Source organism: Periplaneta americana, chromosome 3 (assembly GCF_040183065.1).
Source record: "Periplaneta americana isolate PAMFEO1 chromosome 3, P.americana_PAMFEO1_priV1, whole genome shotgun sequence".
Taxonomy (NCBI): Eukaryota; Metazoa; Arthropoda; class Insecta; order Blattodea; family Blattidae; genus Periplaneta; species Periplaneta americana.
The window spans coordinates 112868249-112888128 of record NC_091119.1 but is presented as its reverse complement, the minus strand read 5'-3'; the positions used below and the strand labels follow the sequence as shown (position 1 = coordinate 112888128).

Here is a 19880-nt window from a genome sequence, read left to right as displayed (position 1 = left end):
ATATGACTTAGCAAAATTCAACACAGAGAATTTAATGTTGATTCCAAATATGTAAAAATTAATACATTGTGTCACTAAAAAATGTCTGTCACACACTGTCCACCTGAATATTGTTTCTAAAATAATGGCACATCACTTGAATTATTCCAACAACTTCTGTATATAACATTTTATGGTAAATTTAAAAGTTACAAAGTTACGAGTTATTTCCCATACTTCAGCACTCAGTACGCGTATATTAAAACACTGCGAAATAAACTTCATTTTGAGCTGGCAAACATGATTGGAATTTGAACACTTTTAATTGATATTAAGCAGCACTATTTTCGCACTTAAAATGTTGACTCTGTTCTTTCTTCTCTTCTAGACGCAACACATTCAAACGTAGCTTGGTTCAACAGACGTAGGCTCTACGAGTATTTCACTAGATTGAGGTTCCGGCCGACTCGCGGAAACTACCCATACACATTAGAACGGAGTAAGGACACTACTACGATTTACTTTCTCACTTGTTTATTAATCTGCTCTACCACAACTGTAACTGTTGCACAATAATCACAAAAGCCGCAGCCAAACACAATTTCATAATTCTCGCGGTGGGCGAGCGCACAAATTGCGAGCTTCCGCAATTCCCGCACAAGCCGCGGGCAGCGCGTTCGTCGCTCGGAATATCAATCATCGCTATGACGACGCGAATCTGTTAACATAAGAGCGCCTTCATGCGAGCGACCTCTCCAAGTCGATAAGCCTGTAGCCTACCTAAACGGCTAGAGCATCGGACTTGGGCTATAAGTTCAGATCCCGACAGTCCCAGTGGGGTTTTGGTATACAAAGGCAGATTTTCTCAGAACACTCCCGTTTCCCCTGACTTTATTTAATAGTTTCTACTCGGTTTAACAATGAATCGGATAAGCAAAGTACACGGTGTTCCATTTAAACCTCTCTGATTTCAATTAATCATCGCTAACAAGGCATGCGGATTTATGAAATTACACTGGTACCATAAGAAAGAGAAACTCAAAGAATTTGTATTTCATTTGTTTGAAGTTGATTGTTTTGTCACTACGTAGCGCAACAATCGCAAAAGCAAAAATGGCGGTTCCACAGCAACGAGGGCAAACGGTGGTGTAGTATGCGGAGACGACATCCGTGATTTCAACGCAACGAAATCTCAGACGAGTGTGCGGAGGAGTTGCACCTCATGCAAAATCAATTAAGCTCTGGTTCAATAAGTTGCTTACGATCGGCAGTATCCTAAAACAATCTGGTGGAGCTTGGCGTTCCGTGACAGAAGAAAAGGTGGAAGAAATTCGAGCGGGATTTCAGAGAAGCCCGAGTAAATCCATTCGCCAAGCATCAAGGCGATTCAGTGTGCGTCCAACAACTTTGTAATTTCATTGCGTTGAAATCACGTATTTCGTCTTCGCATACTACACCACCGTTTGCCCGCGTTGCTGCGGAATCGCCATTTTTGCTTTTGCGAATGTTACGATTGCTGCGCAACGTAGTGACAAAACAACCAACTTCAAACAAATGAAATACAAATTATTTGATTTTCTCTTTCTTTTAGTACCAGTGTCATTTCATAAATCCACATACCTTGTTACCAATGATTAATTGAAATCAGGGAGGTTTGAATGGAACACCGTGTAGTACGATATTGCCTTCTGAGACATCCGCGGATTGCGTTATCTACAATCACAGTCCACTGCTGTGGAGTAGGCTAACGGTTAGCATGTCTAACAGTCTAACTGTGAAACAAGAGTGCCCAGTTTCAAATCCTGGTTGAGGTTTTTTCCGAGGTTTTTCCTCAACCCAATAAGAGTCAAATACTAGGTAGCTTTCGGCGCTGGACTCTGGACTCATTTCGCTGGAATTATCACCTTAATCTCACTCAGAAGCTAGACAACTATAGCAGCTGATAAAGCGTCGTAAAATAACCAATTAAAAACAATCACTTATCCATTAAGGTACGTACTCGTCTACGGTGCAAATTAAATTGAATGTAATGTTTAACTGGCAACAAAAGTTGCACGCAATGTTTACACATAAGTCATATTGCAGAGAATTCGAGATGAGCAAATTAAAAAATGGCACAACTACAAAAAAGTTGCATTTAACATCGCACACAACACTCCATTTATATGAAGCAACTTCATCTTTTATAGTACTTTGTCAGCTGTTAAATGTCTGCTACGAAGGTCCCACGAGATGTATGGAAAAGACCAAGAATTCTATAAACATTTATAGCAATCTGAAGAAACAATTTCGATTATTTGTTGGGAAAATTAACTTCGTTAATCCAAACGATAGACACACTAATAAGAAAGTCCATACCACAAACGGAACGTCTTGCAGTAAAAATCATATTCTTAGCAACAAATAAGTTTATATGCTGCAAGGGAACGTATATAAACTAATATTTGTATTTTTTTTTCATTAATGTAACAAACCACGCGACAGTTACTGACAGGCATATATCTCTTTTCTACAGGGCTTTCATTTCAAAACTTCCCAGTCTAAATAACTAATTATTTAAATTGAATTCAATTCAAACAGAAAAACACATCAATTTAGTGAGGGGGAAGTCTGAAACCAGGCTTAATTATTGCATTTTAGATTTCACCCTCAGCCACCCCCTTTAGAAATTTCAAATGGCACCCCTATATTTTTATACTTAAATATGAAAGAGCATTCAATTGTTTATTCACCTCATTCATTTATTTCACAGCTTTTGTTTTATATCGTGCCCGGCAACCTCGATTGTTGTTACTGCTGATTAGAGCTGAAACTACAAATACCATTGTACATTTATTGTAATAGTTGCTCACTCAGACACAGTCTGTATCGACAAAAAGAGCGTTCCACATCACAGGACGTAATAGGAGCATAATAAACCTATCTGAAGTAAGGGATGTCACTTTTACACAAGTTATATTCCTACAGATTTGAGTCTGTGGAACCAGTCAACATATTATCTCGTATAGCCGACATTACTGCATATCACAAAACTGTTCTTGAGTATGTTAAATTTATATTTTAGGTTTGTGATAATTGGTCCGTTAGATAATCCATTAAGAATATGTGAGATATTGTCCACTTGTTTTCATAACTTCAGTCATTGACCGTTGCGATGATTCTGAAATGGTGATAGTATCAGAAATAACTGAAAAATTGTGGTTAATCATATCATTACGCACGGACAAATCCTATGAGACTGACCGCGTTGCCTGGAGCTTGAGGTTCTACCACAGTCTAGTATATGTCACGAAGCTCAATAAGTAGTAAATATGCATCCATAGATAGTTGCTAACCACCGGGATCGCTACTATCGCTTCATTATAGACAATGCGAAATAGTACCGGCACAGTCTATTGTTCCTAGCACCCTCACAACTCAAGCTTCGTGACTGTATATAATAGACTGTGGTCCTACTGTGTAAGCGTTTTTGTGAGTTGAACGTACGTACCTGATGCATCGCGCAGCAATAAACAAACGTAAAGCTGCACGTTGCGGGCTAGAATAGGGGCTAAACCTTCGGACTCCAGTTATAATGGAGCGAATATTATGATGATGCATACTCCATATTAAATCACCGTGAGAGCAGGATCCCAAAACGTGCGCAAGAGTTTCTATCTCTGTGGCAGCGCCTACACTGATGGTCGTTTTGAGATCGTCCCGGCACAGATCGAACTGCAGAAATATTTGCTATCATCTTCATAGTCTCTCGCCATTCACTGCGTGACAATCCACGATGGTCTCGAATCCATGTGTTGGCGGATGAATACTGCTTGTATAGGCATACATATTTCCCTTTATACTGTAAATTATTCTATTAATCTCAAGCTCAATTTTATTAATAACTTTTTATTGTGGTAATCCGCTGATTCAACTTTCCATAAACATCTTTTCGATTATATAAAAAAATCAGCGTCTTTGTAACATGTTGTGTCCATTGTGCTTTCTGGGCCATATATTGTTTGTTGTTTATTCATCTGTCCGAAGACAATCTAAACATCACAAGTAACACCAAGAAGACACCACTTATGAGGTAACTAGGGTGGCCAGTTCCGTTCCCCCTCCGTTGTATACATCGCCGACTAGCGATTACACTAGTCAGACTTCAGATGCATACAAACAATTATTCTTCCTCTTACACATGTCGTCAAGTGAGATGTACTGCCTAATAATAGATGTACATATCAGCCAAAACCTCAATCAGAGTATCGGCTATATATAATCTATGAAATATATTACATTGTTTATAATTACTAAAAACATCATATTATATTTAGCACGCGTTGTTGAAATTAAAACAATAACTTGATCAAACTTATCACAATCACCAGATATGTGCAGTATTCAAAGGCACCCAGATGATGAAGTTGCGCAATTATCTGAACTTTTCAAGCCATTCTCTAATAACGCAATTCCGTCATTTTGCTGTGTGTACCGCGTTCAACGTGTTCAAGTATAAAGCGATGTGAATCTCAGAAACAGATCACATTTCTTTTTCATACTCTAGCTGCAACAGGAAAACAATATGGGCATGGTGTTCCAGGAGGATGACGCACCACATCATTGAGGAAAAGTAGTTTGTGAATAACATTCGCCATCAACTGGTGAGATCGTGGTGGCCAATTACAAGATAGGCCTATACAAATTCTCCAGTTCTGACGCCACCAGATTTCTTTATTTAGGGCAGGGCTGGGCCGCAAGAGCGGATTCTACTCTCTCACGGGGAGCCATATGATTTCTCTTAATCCCCTTTCTTCCCCGCCGAACACCGCGCAGCGTTGATTCCGTAACTGATGAATAATAAGCATCCCCCTTTAGAGACTGGTTCCGCTCCCGTTGCCCAGCCCTGATTTAGGGTTTTGTGAAGAATGATGATTATGCACAGCGGCCTAGCGGTATTGATGATATCAAAGTAAATACTGTCTCAGCTTTTGGAAAAACCACCTCTCAAATTTTACACTACACAAGAAGGAAATAAGCGTCACGATATGAATTGTGTTGTGTACGTAATGATGGAACGTTGAGATTTAATGCGGTCAAAAGTTCCATCCTTCTGGAATGTATTTACAGATTACTGAAAAATAAACAGCAATAACTTTGATGTTATAGCATTTTTATGTTATATCTTCCCAAACGGACCTCCAGGTAATATTTAAAAAAGATGCTGAAAATAATAATAATAATAATAATAATAATAATAATAATAATAATAATAATAATAATAATAATAATAAGACGAAAAATGACACATAACATGAATAACATGAGCATCATAATGTTGATGACAAAAACACCACAAGTTCGCACGAATAGCATGAATGTGATGGTCTTTCGCTATGAGGAGTCAGCTATTCGTGGATGTCTAGTGTTGGATGAAAAATCATACAGGGATTATGATGGAACAGGATAAAGAGCCCTTTCTTAAAATAACTATGACTGCATTGTGCGCAATTGATTCTGATGAACCATACCAGCTATAGGACATTGTATAGCTCGAGGTTTTTCTCATTTGCTACAAGCAGATAGGGGAATATAAACTGATCACGATAGTTTTGTATCATATATTAGTCCTAATAAAAATATATATTACTCTTTGCACGGTTTGTGCGCAGTTCTCGTTTATTATGAAAAATATACAGACTGCTTTGGTTGGCTGATTTATATAAAGGCCTTTAGGACTTAACTCTTAGACTAGTCCCGGGGACTAACAAGTCGAGAGGAGAAGTAAATTTATCCTCTCTCCCTTTTAACTTTTAACAAGGAAAACCAATTATATTACGGTCATATATTTGAAGTTTCATCATTGGCGGGACTCATACGAGTATATATTTAATCAAATACATTTATGTCCGTATATCATTGAACTAAACAACGACTACAAATGAACATCAGTTTAAAGTTTTTAATACAGGTATGCTTTATCTCTGTTTAGTAGAAAGTGAACAAAAGAAGTAACTGAAATGCGATTTGCAATTGGAGAGCGTTGAAACAGAAATTACTTACTTGTTTAGCCCTATTAAAATAATATTGTTCAGTGTTATCCAAGCTCACTTTAAAACTGTTAGCACTTTCTCTTCGTTAACAAGTTGTCTACGTTTGGCTCATATCATTCCAAAAATGTCAGTGAAAGTCAGAAAAGACGAACTAGATGGAAAAATCTGTCAGATTTGAACGAAGTTGGTAGATTTCAGAACAAGATTATAAAGGTCGTTAATTCCCTATGAGCCACCGGCGTAGCTCTGTCGGCTAAGGCGCTTGCCTACCGATCCGGAGTTGCGCTCAGGCGCGGGCTCGATTCCCGCTTGGACTGATTACCTGGTTGGGTTTTTCCCGAGGTTTTCCCTAACCATAAGACAAATGTCAGGTAATCTATGGCGAATCATCGGCCTCATCTCGCAAAATATCATCTCACTATCACCAATCTCATCGACGCTAAATAACCTCGTAGTTGATATAGCGTCGTTAAATAACCAAGTAAAAAATGTATATGTAAATTGCGGAGCAAACTGATGACGGGTGCACGTAAATTGCGAAGTAGGGGAGAGAAAGATGCACGTAAATTGCTGAAAGAGCAAAGATGCTATCAAAATGGGGATTCTAAAGCTAGGTAAACAAGTTGTTTCTCACTTTCTCAGATTTAGGACTGTTAGATTTCATCGGAAACCGGGTGTGGTTAAACTTTATTTACTATTATTTAGCTATATTCCTGACTTAGTTTAGGTTAGGTTACGTTACGTTACGTTAACGGAAATTTCATGGCTGTGGTTTCTGACACTTCGAGTTACAATAGTTGTACTCCTCGTGATTTCCCGCTAGACGCATGTATACGGAATGAACCTAGGTAAGTCCTACTAGAAATGAACTGATCAACTCTTATAAACAGCTGATGAGTGAACATCACTGCGCTTTTTACTTGTGTATCCCCATTCCCTATAAACAACTTATGAGTGAACGTTTCTGCGCTTTTTACTTGTGTATCCCCATTCCCTATAAACAACTTATGAGTGAACGTCTCTGCGCTTTTTACTTGTGTATCCCCATTCCCTATAAACAACTTATGAGTGAACGTCTCTGCGCTTTTTACTTGTGTATCCCCATTCCCTATAAACAACTTATGAGTGAACGTCTCTGCGCTTTTTACTTGTGTATCCCCATTCCCTATAAACAACTTATGAGTGAACGTCTCTGCGCTCTTCATTTTTTATCCCCACTCCTTTACCCTGGTAACTTCATAGGGTATATTAATTCCGCAGTTTACATGTACCTTTCGCTAGCCCATGGTAAGACAAAAGATAAAAACGTGTTTCTGTCCGGAATTTGCATAAGTTTGACTTGAACGAGTATCATAATATCCAACCTTTTTCATAGATGTTAAAATCATAAACTTTCCTCACAAATACGAATAATTGTGCAGTGTCACTAACATCAATGCTTTCAGCTAAGGCCAACGAAAACCACAAAAGGATTTTTACTTTACTTTCTAATTGACCCTTAATATCAACCTCCATTTCTTTTATCGCGCTTGTCACTGTACGCGCCAAGAAAGACTAAAACTTACTTAAAACAAATTTGCTTTCCTTTGGGATATTTCGTCCACTACTACAATGAGACAGTTTCTTACAAACTCACCCTCATATTAAGGCTTCATATTTCTGGCAATTTGTTGAGAAACTCGGTAATTAAATTCGTTATTCGGAGAAATGTTACGAATATAATGGGATGCAGACGTGACGGAAGAATGTCGATGCCTAGATCGGGAAAAAAGGATAACCCCGAGAAAAATTCCAATCGCGACCTTGTCCGCCACAAGAATTACTATGGATTTTTCAAACGAAAAATCCGAGGCCTGACCGGGAATCAAACACGGACGGCCATTTGGCTCAGTTTTCTGTATTGTTAAAACTTACTATTAAACATAGGCCTATACATGGAGGAACTCCTTAATATGGGGTTAGCTGACGTCCGGCTTCCATTTAACAGAATACAGATCAACAAACTAATAAAGGGCAAACATCCATGTCTAGACGGACTTCGTGGACTTCATACAACGCTAAGCCGCGCACCTTATCCGTTCCGTACATCGCATCGCTTTTGTCCCTACACAAAAGATAATGCCAATATTATGAACGCCACACAGTTAAGAGCAGTTGCTTAGCAACGCGCAGAAATCTGTAAGTCTTTATCCCAGCAACTATCACGCGTAAACAATGGCGTCATGTGCTATTGATTGGCCTATTTGACATCGCAACTGTATCTTAAAACCCAGTTCAGATCAGAGTCCAACATTTCGCTCAACATACTAATTACAGAGTGCGTTGTACGTTGCACAAAAATCTTATACTACTTGAAACACACTTTTCTCTACTGTCGCTGACTCAGGAGAAGACGAGCGCGGAGATAATGTTACAACAGTGCAATGCTTACTTGTACTACTAGTAAGCGGAAATAAAGTTTCCACTTACTAATAGTACAAGTATTACATATGTTGTCGTAACGTTATCTATTAACCACTCTTTCTGCTCAATCCCCGCTCGTCTTCTCCTGATTCACCGACTGTACATACATATGGGTTCAATATAGGAAATCATTTTTTTGTAAGTATTATCCTTCCTGTTTCAAAGAAATATGTTATAATGAAAAATGTTAAGGAACTAAAAATACATCGAAATGTACTAAGAAATATTTTATTTTCGTAATAAGTTCAGAGAAATTAATTAAATAGCAATCTAAAAACGTAACTTCATTTGCTTTATACAGGCTGTAAAGGGTATAAGTGTCATTATTTTAACCGATGATTGTTCATGTCGTAAGGAAGAAAAAAAGTCAATATTTAACTAATTATTAAAGTTTACAATATTAGTGTTTGGCAACGTTGCTGGATTGGAAGGACGGAGTTTACAAGTACACGGTACAGCTCAAGCGGATATAAATATACCGGTACAAAACAGATGCTCTGTTCTAATGCAGGGGCGGATCGTTGTTTACATAAAACGAGCAGCAAATACAAACTTTCAATCTCATTAATACAACTTTATGGTAAATTTCAATTTTATTTAACAATATTGGCAATATTAGTCCATTTTTCTTATTGTACGTCTAAAAAATAAACAATAATGTTTACTGCACAAAATCACACGAAACATTTTTAAATGCAACATTTTAATCTTTCCCGCTTCCATAAAACTGCACCATTTTTTAAGAAATTTCTGTTTGTGTGATTTTCGAAACGAGGTAAGAGACTCCTAGTTAGTAATAATTGTTGAGAAACTGCTACAAAAGTTCACCAATTAGGTAACCTTCATTGCGGAAAACATTGACGGTACATCTTCTTGCCTCACTTGAATTACGACGACTTTCTCCATAAATTAATAACATGATATTCCTAAACTGTGAATGGCATTGTAAGTTGTTTATCAAATACCTGGTACCAACTGCCATCCGCTCGGCAGTAGAGCTATGGATAGAGAGCTTGAACCCAGCTGACATGTACGTACGTCAATGCAGAGTACTGCCTGCTAACACGTTGCCACGTCTCTCACGCCAGAATATTAACAAATTTAAGCATGTAATTTTATTTAATTTCACGAAAACGTAATAGAACACACAAATATGTATTTAAACTAATATTAACTCTTTGCTAGATATACCTACTGATGTAATTGTTTTCGTAATTTTACTAACGATATAAGCAGTATAACGCGAATAAAATAAGAGAAGAAATATTTTCTTCTGGGAAAACTATCAAGTTTTGACCCTCTGTTGTTCTGTTGTATGGACATTTTTTCATCCTGTAGACCGTCCCCGACGACTGTGAAAAGGACGGCACATGTACCCCTTTTACACTGCATAACACTTTATATTTGTTTCTTCTACAGTTAATTTCGCTACATTTCAGTTGAATTAAACATAGAGTTTCACACTGTTACATGGGCCGTCGTATAAACAACACTATGCTACTTAATTAAAGTTAATGAAAAAGAGTATCATAAAAATCAAAGTATTATGAAAGAAAATAACATCCAACAAAACGAAAATATTAAAGAATAGGCCTGTGTGTGTGTATCTAATGCCTGCCCACTTCACTTGCGTGATTCGGGTTCCGCATATTGCGGACAGATGACAGGACTGTGACCTATTTTCAAGTTCCACACCACTTCAGCAGGCCACGCTATGCATGATGTGTAGGCCTATTTGTCGAGAGTTATGTCGTGTACTGAGGTGAGTGTATGTGTAAGTGTCCGTGTAAGTGTAGTGTAGGGAAGGGCTGAGGCTGAGGCTGAGGAGGAGGATGATGATGATGATGATGAGGAAGGAAGAAGGGGAAACCCGGTGCTGGCACCTAGCTTACTCCTGTCGAATAGCTCCAAGGGGGCCGCCAGGCTTAACGTCTCCGTCCGACGGACGAATCACTATCAACAGTGACATATGCCTTCTCTTCATATATACTGCGGAGAGATTTGGGATTTAACCCAGACACATTGGTGCACAATCTAGTGATTAGAAGTTGTGCACCGGCACTTTTTCTAGTCCCGAGGTAGAAATTTTACATGAAAATTTCTGACCCCGCCGGGAATCGAACCCGGACCGGCTAGTATGTAGGCTGACACGCTACCACAGACTAACTCGGCGACCACATTAAATAATATAAATCATTAAATTAGTTTCTCAAGTAAATCACCTTACACAAACAAGCAGACACCTACACGATCCTAACTCCGATGACCTAGTATACCGGTCCAAACATTAAAAGCTTCGCACTGGTACAATTAAATACTAATTCTCAGTCCTCCAGTACCTGAAATTCTGATGGTTAGGATCACCATGTGTTGAAAAACAAGCTTCATATGTGAAGAGAATCCTGGAGATAATTTCCATTGTTGTTACAAAGTTTGATCATTGTATCACAGAACCTTATCCTGTGACAAAAGTCTTCTCGTGCTAGCTCACATAATGAAAGTTCATTCCTACTTTTTCTCATTTCTTAACTCTTAAATTGGCAATGTATCCTATAGGATACAATAGGTTAATAGGCTATAGGCTATAATTTTAATAGAACAATAGAAAAAAAATTGGTAGGAAAATTAAAATTTAACAATACTATAATATTACACAACATACAAAATATGGACATTGCGATAGTTGTTTTCTTTACAGTCCGACAAGGTTTAATAAAGTAGTGTGAGAAATGAAGTTTTGCCAATTTAAAGGTTAACAACAATGCTGCGTAGGGAAATATACTCCACAAGAGAAGTTAAGCTGTTTTCAATAATATTCTTAAAAGATTGATCCAGATTGTTTATTATTTAGGGAGAAAAATATACTCATATGAAGTGAAAGTACATTTTGGTCTACAGAAAAGTTAATTTCTCACAAGAAAAAGTGACAGTAGAGTTATCGAATCTCTACAATTGCGTGAAAGATTTATGCTGTTCGTGATTTTATTATCAGCATGGGATTGTAAGGATGTTTCAGATTTGAAACAAAAGTTTAACATTTCTTTTCATTTCCATCTTCATACTTCCCGCATTTAAATTTAACGAGGTGCAGCCTTTTCGTTAATTACTTTATAAATGCTTTCTCCTTCCTTGAGGTCTAGTCTTTGTTGTCGAAACGTCATCAACATGACGCAAATGATTTGTTTGAAATTGTAATGAATAATATGTAATTACAGAGAATTGGATTCATTTGGAAATTAGTAGGCCTACCTCAGCTTAAGTACTATATAATTAGATTACGTTAAATCAACTATTTCTGTCTTTATACTGTCCACATTTATTAATCATCCCAATTTGTGTACGAATAATAATGAATCGATGATGTCACATTCTTTTCTTTCACCACTATATTACATCACGGCTGGCTGGATTTTAAACTACTTTTTTAAGTATGTCAATTTCTTTCATCAAAGACCTCCTGTAATTGAGGAGCTTATTTTCAAAACGACCCTTGTCCATTCCTATAAATTTGTGAGAAATCACGAAAAACATTTTCAAGTCTATAATTTCTTACCAACTAGGCAACAGACATTATGAGACCAAAGAGGTTGGGTGCATTTAGAATCAAATGGGAGCATGAGACTCTTTGATTCCAAATCTGGAACTAATATTTTGTCGCAGGTTTGCTGTGGACAAGAGTCAGTTTAATTCCAATGGTAACTTTTAACAAAAGATTTTAGTGGTTTAGAGGGCGTTCTGAAGCCAAACCATAACAGTTGTATTTAGTGTTACATTTGAAGAATGCATAAGCACAGGAAGCCCATTTTCGTTATCAGGTGGACAAGATACGTTTTGAAATTGAGCTCCTCAATTCTGTGGTGTTCGGGTAAAGGGGGATAAGTCTTTCTTTTCTGGACAAGTGGAGTTTTCTTCCCCAGGGGAATACACAAGTTAAATTCTAAAAAACAAAAGAATATTAGTATTGATGTGTTTATCTGTGTAGAAAATCTTACCGGTCCTTTTGTATGGTTGTGAAACTTGGACTCTCACTTTGAGAGAGGAACCGAGGTTAAGGGTGTTTGAGACCAAGTTGCTAAGAGGGGTGAAGTATTCTTCACCTGATAATTAGAAACATTAAATCCAGACGTTTGTGATGGGCAGGGTGAATCCAGAAATGCATAAAGAGTATTAGGCCGGAGGGAAGGAGACCTTTGGGGAGGCCGAGACATAGATTGGAGGATAATATTAAAATGGATTTGAGGGAGGTGGGATACGATGGTAGAGACTGGATTAATCTTGCTCAGGGTAGGGACCGACGGCGGGCTTATATAAGAGCGGCAATGAACCTGCGGGTTCCTTAAAAGCCATAAGTAAGTAAGGGTTCAATATTTAATTTTCATTTAACTGAAAACTAATTTTTATGACATCTCCCTTTACCCAAACACCACTGAATTAATGGGATCAACGTATTAACAGAAAGTGTGATCAGATTTCTCGAACGTTAAAAATACGCTTTTATTGTTGTCTTTTCCCGTAACGGTTATGAATACGTTAGTTTTAAAATTAAATCAGTACACACACACCTCCAAGTCAAACATTTTCCTTTCAAGAAGTTTCCATTTCCGAAAACTATAATTTTTTTTTTTTCGTTAAAAAGCATGTCATTCGCTGTATATTTCTGAAATGAATCGGATCTCTCTACTGCAAGTATTTTAAAAATAATTACTTTCCACAGTGACAAATATCTGAGACCATATTATCTACAACATTTAATTTACCAGTATACTTTACCATAAGTTACCTAATCGGTGAGAGCCCTCTTCGATCGCGTCCGTAGCTCAGCGCTATCTAGCCGGTCAGGCCGTGATGGAATTTGCGGTAACAGACGTAAAAGGTCTTTATCTGGCACTCCTGTTTCCCTCTATCATTCCGCCAGCACACTCCATCTCACCTTTACTTCATCTATTATCTTCAATTGTTAAACATAGGCTGGAGTGAAATCTTGAGAGTAGTGCAGGTTTCCGACCTGATACAGAAAGAGCTTGGGGCTGCGGGCTATGGGACTAATCAGGTAGGTCTACACCTCTGGGGTTGATACCTGCCCTTACCAGGACTAGGCAGGACGATCCACCTCTCACCATTACATTCACGAATATCACCTGTCGGACAATTGTCGCAAAGCCCTATACGAGAGTCACATGTTTCTGCAAACTGATGTCTAGCAATGAACTAGATTGTCTTTTGTTCAATTTAGTTTCCAAGACAATTGTTGTTTAGAAATCCAAAAAGTATTTCCTAGTTCAGTTTCTAGATATTTTTGAAGAGGCAAATAAGTTTATATTACAGGCACATAATCATGACACAATACGAAATAATAATTCAACATTAGTAGAACCTAAATGTTTCACAACTGCTGGTCTAAAGCATAGCATTAATTTTGGCCCTCGGTTGTATAATTCTTTAGCTAAATTACATCCAGAACTTCTAACATGTAACCCACTAACATATATAACAAGAAAATTAGGAACGTGTTAATGTCTTCAATTTGATTAAATAAATTTATAGCGTATGTATATGAATTAATCAGCATATATTATATTTGTATTCTATAATTTCGGAATATATATTTTTCATAAACTGTCCTACTTTATTTACGTACGATATTATTCTTCTCTATGTTAATATTATATTATGTAATTTCATTGTAGCTGTAATTTTAATTTCAGTTTCCTATTTTATATTATTTTATTTTATTTTCTATATTCCTGTTATATTGATAATGTATCTGAACTGCGACCGAACACGAGCGCTGCTCATTCGGTCCTCAAATTTTGTTAATATTATGATATTCTTTTTTGTATTAATTGTATTATTTTATTTCTATTTCTATTGTTGTAATTATATTCTGTAGTCTGATATTGTATTCTGTAGTCTTTGTTATCAAATTGTTGTTCTTTAGTCAACTGTCCGAAGACAGGTCTGAACATCACAAGTGATACCAACAAAGCACCACACATGAGGCAACTAGACCAGGAGATAATGGGGTAGGGTGGCCAGTTCCTTTCCACCTCCATTGCATGCATCGCCGATTAGCTACATATTGCACTAATCAGACTTCAGATGTTCTGTCAAATTAATGGATTTAAATCGGCAAGACTTATGGGAGATGATTTTTTTATTTTAAATAGTCATTGACGCCGAAAGAATACATCCAACGTCTTCAAAATGCCTTTGGAGAAGAACCACCATCAGCAGTAGAATGGGTTTTGCGGAACTCAAACGTGGACGTACTTACATCAGTGACGATTTCCGCAACAGTCGACCTGCTGTAGGAACCAGTAATAGAAATATCGACGCTGTGCGTCAAGTGATTAAAGAAGATAATCCAATCACCTACGCCGAGATTCGGGCAACTTTGGGGATAGTTCTGACTGCAGAACAAAAGATTCTCTATAATATTCTCTTGCTGTGAAAAAGATGTGTGCGCGGTGGATTCCACATAATTTGACAGAAGCTGACAAACAAACACGTGTTGAGTGGTACACTGAAATACTTAAAAAAAACTCAATCGAGGCCGCTCAAATTCCGTTTTTGTCATTGGCTGGCTTCATGAGGGCTGGATCAGAGCTGGATCCGTATACTTAAATACGTTTTGGCTCATTGTGCGCCCTATATATGCGATGTTGTTGAAGTCCGACAGGTGGCCCGGGTGACATTCGTGAATCCGACGCTGACAAGTGGGTCATTGTGCCCCTGATAGAGCCAGATCCCGTCCGCATATGAGTAGCCTGATGAGCCCCAGGGTACAGGAACCCCAAACCATTTCTATATTAGCATCGGAAACCCGTACTATCCCTAGACTTCACCCTAATTTTACTATTGCAGATGATAGATCAAATAAGGGGAAAGTGGAGAGTGTTGGTGGAATGATTTTCGTCATTATAACAGGTGACGAAACATGGATTTAATATTATGATATGGCAGGAAATAAATGACAATCGGTACAAAGAATCTTCCCAGACGAAGTTGAGCGAACAAAAGACGAAAGAGGCAGAAGCACTGTAAAAAAATATGGTTCCTTATTCTTCCGTCACTCTGCTCCTGTCATCTCTGTTCCATTGGAGGTTGTCGTATGTTAATTCCAAGTGGTTATCACCATTTGTTTACTGACAGTCTTGAAAAAAGTGCTTACAGGACAACCCCGAAGCCGTATCATCTTCATCATGGCAATGGATTGTCATATACTGCGAAACAGACAGTGGACTGTATGGTAAATTCAATTTTGTGAAATTAATCATTCATTCACCCTACAGGACCATTAAGAAGAAAATATGCGGATTATTCTATAACACTGCTGAAGCTATGATTGAGGCCTTCAACGAATGGTTGTCTGAAGTGCTCTGGAAAAGTGAGGGCATTAATTTAATAGCTGGGTCCGGTGAATGCACAATAATTTCAGGAAGAATGAAGAGGAAGAAAATTTGAAGCAAATTTCCAAGTGTAAGCCGTTACATTAGAATCCACACCTGAGAATAATAATGAGTACTGGACTCATTTAAAAAGCTGTATACAGATAACAGCAGAAGAAACAATAGGATACACAAAAGGTATGACAATTAAGAAACCTTGAGTCACAGGGAAAATGTTGGAGAAGATGGAGAAAAGAGAAAATGGAAAAACATTAACACAGAAGAAGGTAGAAGAAACTATAGGAAACTTAACAACGAAGTAAGAAGAGAAACTAATAAGGCGAAGGAAGACTGGATGAAAGTGAGATGTAAAGAAATAGAGGATCTAGGGAGAAAAGGAGGATATGATTTAATGTATCGCCAAGTAAAATATTTGGACTTCACAAATAAGAAAAGCAATTCCATGTGGTTGATAGAGGACGAAATCGGAAATGAAATCACAGATAGACCAGGAATACTTACCAGATGGACGAAATATGTAGAAGAGTTATATGAGACAGGAATCGTCCACATGAATTGGCTATAGAAGACGAAGCAGCGTATCAGAAGATGAAAAAGGATTTTCTATTTTAAGAGAAGGAGTTGAACTAGCGCTTAGGGGGGAAAAAAATGGGAAAGTAACAGGAGATGATGGAATCCCCATTGAATTAGTGAAATGCTTGGTTGAAGACAAGAAGGAAATTCTGTTATTATGCAACGAAATATATTAGAAAGACGACTGGCCTGAAGATTTCACGGAGACACTGTTGCTTCCAATACCGAAGAAAAATAATGCCAAGAAATGTAACGAGTCAGGACTATCAGCTTGATACCACACTCGGCGAAGATTCTTCTGCGACTACTGAATATATTCTAAGATGGAAGAACAGTTGCAAGAAGAGCAGTTTGGCTTCAGGAAGGGAAAAGGTACGAGAGATGCAATTGGACTGCTACGAACAATCGGCGAAAGATAAGTGAATGAAGAAGTGTATATAGTACTGAATTTGTGGACTTAGAAAAGGCGTTTGACAGAGTGGATTGAAATAAACTGATGGGGATCCTAAAGAAAATTGGCGTGGATTGGAAAGAGAGGAGGCTGTTCAGTAACCTTTATTTGAAACGAGTCAAAGTCAGGATAGAAGAAATGTCAGAAGGAAGTTAAATAGGGAGAGGAGTAAGACAAGGATGCCCTTTATCACTTACCCTGTTCAACATCTTCTTGGAGGATTTAGTGAAGAACTTTTTCAGAACGTGGGAGAAGTGACAGTAGGAGGATGAAGAATAAAGTGTATAAGATGATATGGAGTTGTTAGCAGAAGAGGAGATAGGATATGCTACTGGAGCTAAATGACAGCTGTGAGCAGTATGTAATGAAGATAAATGCCAAAAATACGAAGAGCATGGTCATAGAAAAAAGTAAAGAAGGTAAACTTGCGAATTCTAAATGAGGCAGTAGAGCACGTGGACAGCTTCAAATACTTGAGGTAACATGATAAGTCGAAAGGAGAATAGCAAGGGCAAAGGAAGCTTTTAATAGAAAAGGGAGCATCTTCTGCTGATCTCTGGAAAAAGAACGGAGGAAGAGACTAGTGAAGTGCTTTGTGTAGAGTGTAGCATTGTATGGGATAGAAACATGGACATTACGACGAAGTGAAGACAAGCGACTAGAAGCATTTGAAATATGGATATGGAGGAGCATGGAGCGTGTGAAGTGGACAAAGAGAATAAGAAATGAAGTTATGTTAGAAAGAGTGGATGAAAAAGGAATGATGCTGAAACTGATTAGAAAGAGGAAAATGAATTGGCTGGGTCACTGGTTGAGAAAAAACAGCCTACTGAAGGATGCAATTAAGATCGAGGGAGAGTCAAAAAGTAACCTTAATAATTGTTTCATTAATTGAATATGTACAATAAGACTACAAGCACTTCATCACTTTTAACACAGTATAACAGAAACACTTGCACTGAACGTAATTGGGCCTAAGTTTAAAAGTGATAAAATGTTTGTAGTCTTATTGTACATATTCCATCAATAAAACAATTATTAAGATCTCCCTTCGTATATGGATGATATGAGGAGACAAAGAGGAAAGCAGAAAATAGGAAAGACTGGAGAATGCTGGGTTTACAATGAAAACCTGCCCTTGGCCCGAACACTATGAATGAATGCATTTTGAGAAACCGGCCGAAAAGAAAAATATATTTTTCTTATACATATCCGTTTGCTAGATGTGACGGTGGTGCAGTGGCTACAGCGATGGATTTATAATTCTGTAGAACCGGGTTCGATCCCCGCTGTACCTCCAACCAGTTTCCTATGACGCACCCAGGGCAACGACTCTGTTGGTAAATTGGTCTACACACTACGCTTCATATACGTGAATTACGAATAGTTAAGTATCCACCATTAGGAAAAAAAATCTGTTTGCAGTAATTTTCAGTGGGACCCATGATATAGGGCGCACACGGTCCAGTGTACGTCTGAGCGCACGGATTCATCTCGGGTCCGTCCTCGTAAAGCCAAGCCTAGAGTCTTCCTCAAAGTTATAGTCCTTACCATGCTATCCGTTAGATCCGACGATCGGGGTTCAAAATAGGCCGAGGGCGATAGATTTTAAAGGGCGATAAAAATCCTTAACATGGCTTCCTCCGAGGGGGAAGTAAAACTGTTGGTTCAGTGTCGTATATTTACGGCACGTAAAAGAATTCTGCCTCTGTTGGAAGAATCTAGGTAAAATTTGTCGACCATCTTTCGCCCACGTTGCTGTCGGAAGCTTAATAAACTCTGCAGTTGAAAATGTCGTTAAATAAAATACTGCTACTTTTAGTGTATTTTCGTGAATCTCTCGATTGATTTTTTGCTGCATCACAACACCTCCCCTTTATACTTTGTATAAAGAGAAAATAGCCATAAATAAGGAAATGGGTCAAAGCCATTCAGTTCACCCGATGGAAAAGTTATCTAAAGGACATTGATTTTCATAAGAAGTGCTGGTTTAAACACAGTACTAAATTAAGATACCGAATTCTTCAACAACGCCGAGTTTCAGCGGCTTTTTGTTTGTCGCGTTCAGACTTGCACGTACTGCCTGAATAGGTTGCAATAGAGGCGCTTTTGTTTCTATATGCTGGAGGCGAAGCTTTTGCTGATAAAAAGAAAGCGATATACGTATTAACGAGTAACCTATACGGAAGTTGTTCTGAATTAAAGAGGCGCAACGTGCCATTTTTTCTAACTTCTTCAATTTCTGTATTGTTTTAAAATTATTATAAATATATTTTGACTAAATATTATAATCTTCTATAGTGATTCTCCACTAGGTTTAGTGTCCATGCCGTTAGATCATTAGCAACAAGACGCTGACGTGCGTAAATGCTTAATTTCTTCGTGAACAAACACGCTACAATAATGCGCGCACGTTCTTTCAACTAGTCTACACTTCGCCCCATTTTATTCGACATTGATACTGAAGTGTCCACCCCAATATTACTGACAACATGTTTTCATAATTTTATAGTAAAATATTTCAAATTTAAACAAAAATATGGGATAAATTATGGCAAACTCTTCAGACACTGACTTGTCAAATAAATAAAACATTAAAAGTAACTTTCTGCACACGGAACATCAGAGAACTCACAATACATTAATTACGAAGAACACAACTACCGCAGAACAGCTACTAGGCACGCACTACAGATGTAGCGCTGTTCTAACATGCAGCCTAATCCCTCCCCACAAACCACAATGAAAACATTACCGTAGATAATTAGAATACAAGATATGCCCCATAAAATATTCGTTGTAACTGTCATCCATCACTATAATAAAAATTGTTTTCAAGGAACTTGTGCGTCAACGCTTGTCATCAGAAGTGGATGACAGGTTCTCAACTACGCAAGCTATTCAGGGTCGATGGAGTGATAACGGAATGAACACAAAGACAAAAGTGAAGTACTCGGTGGTAACCTGCTCTCC

General features: G+C 37.9%; 1 protein-coding gene across 4 annotated transcripts in view; it reads right to left on the bottom strand.

Annotated features, from left to right (window-relative positions):
- Positions 1-19880, bottom strand: part of LOC138696394 (rho guanine nucleotide exchange factor 17) — a 348700-nt gene that overhangs the window by 271428 nt on the left and 57392 nt on the right. The gene's annotated exons all lie outside the window — the stretch shown is intronic.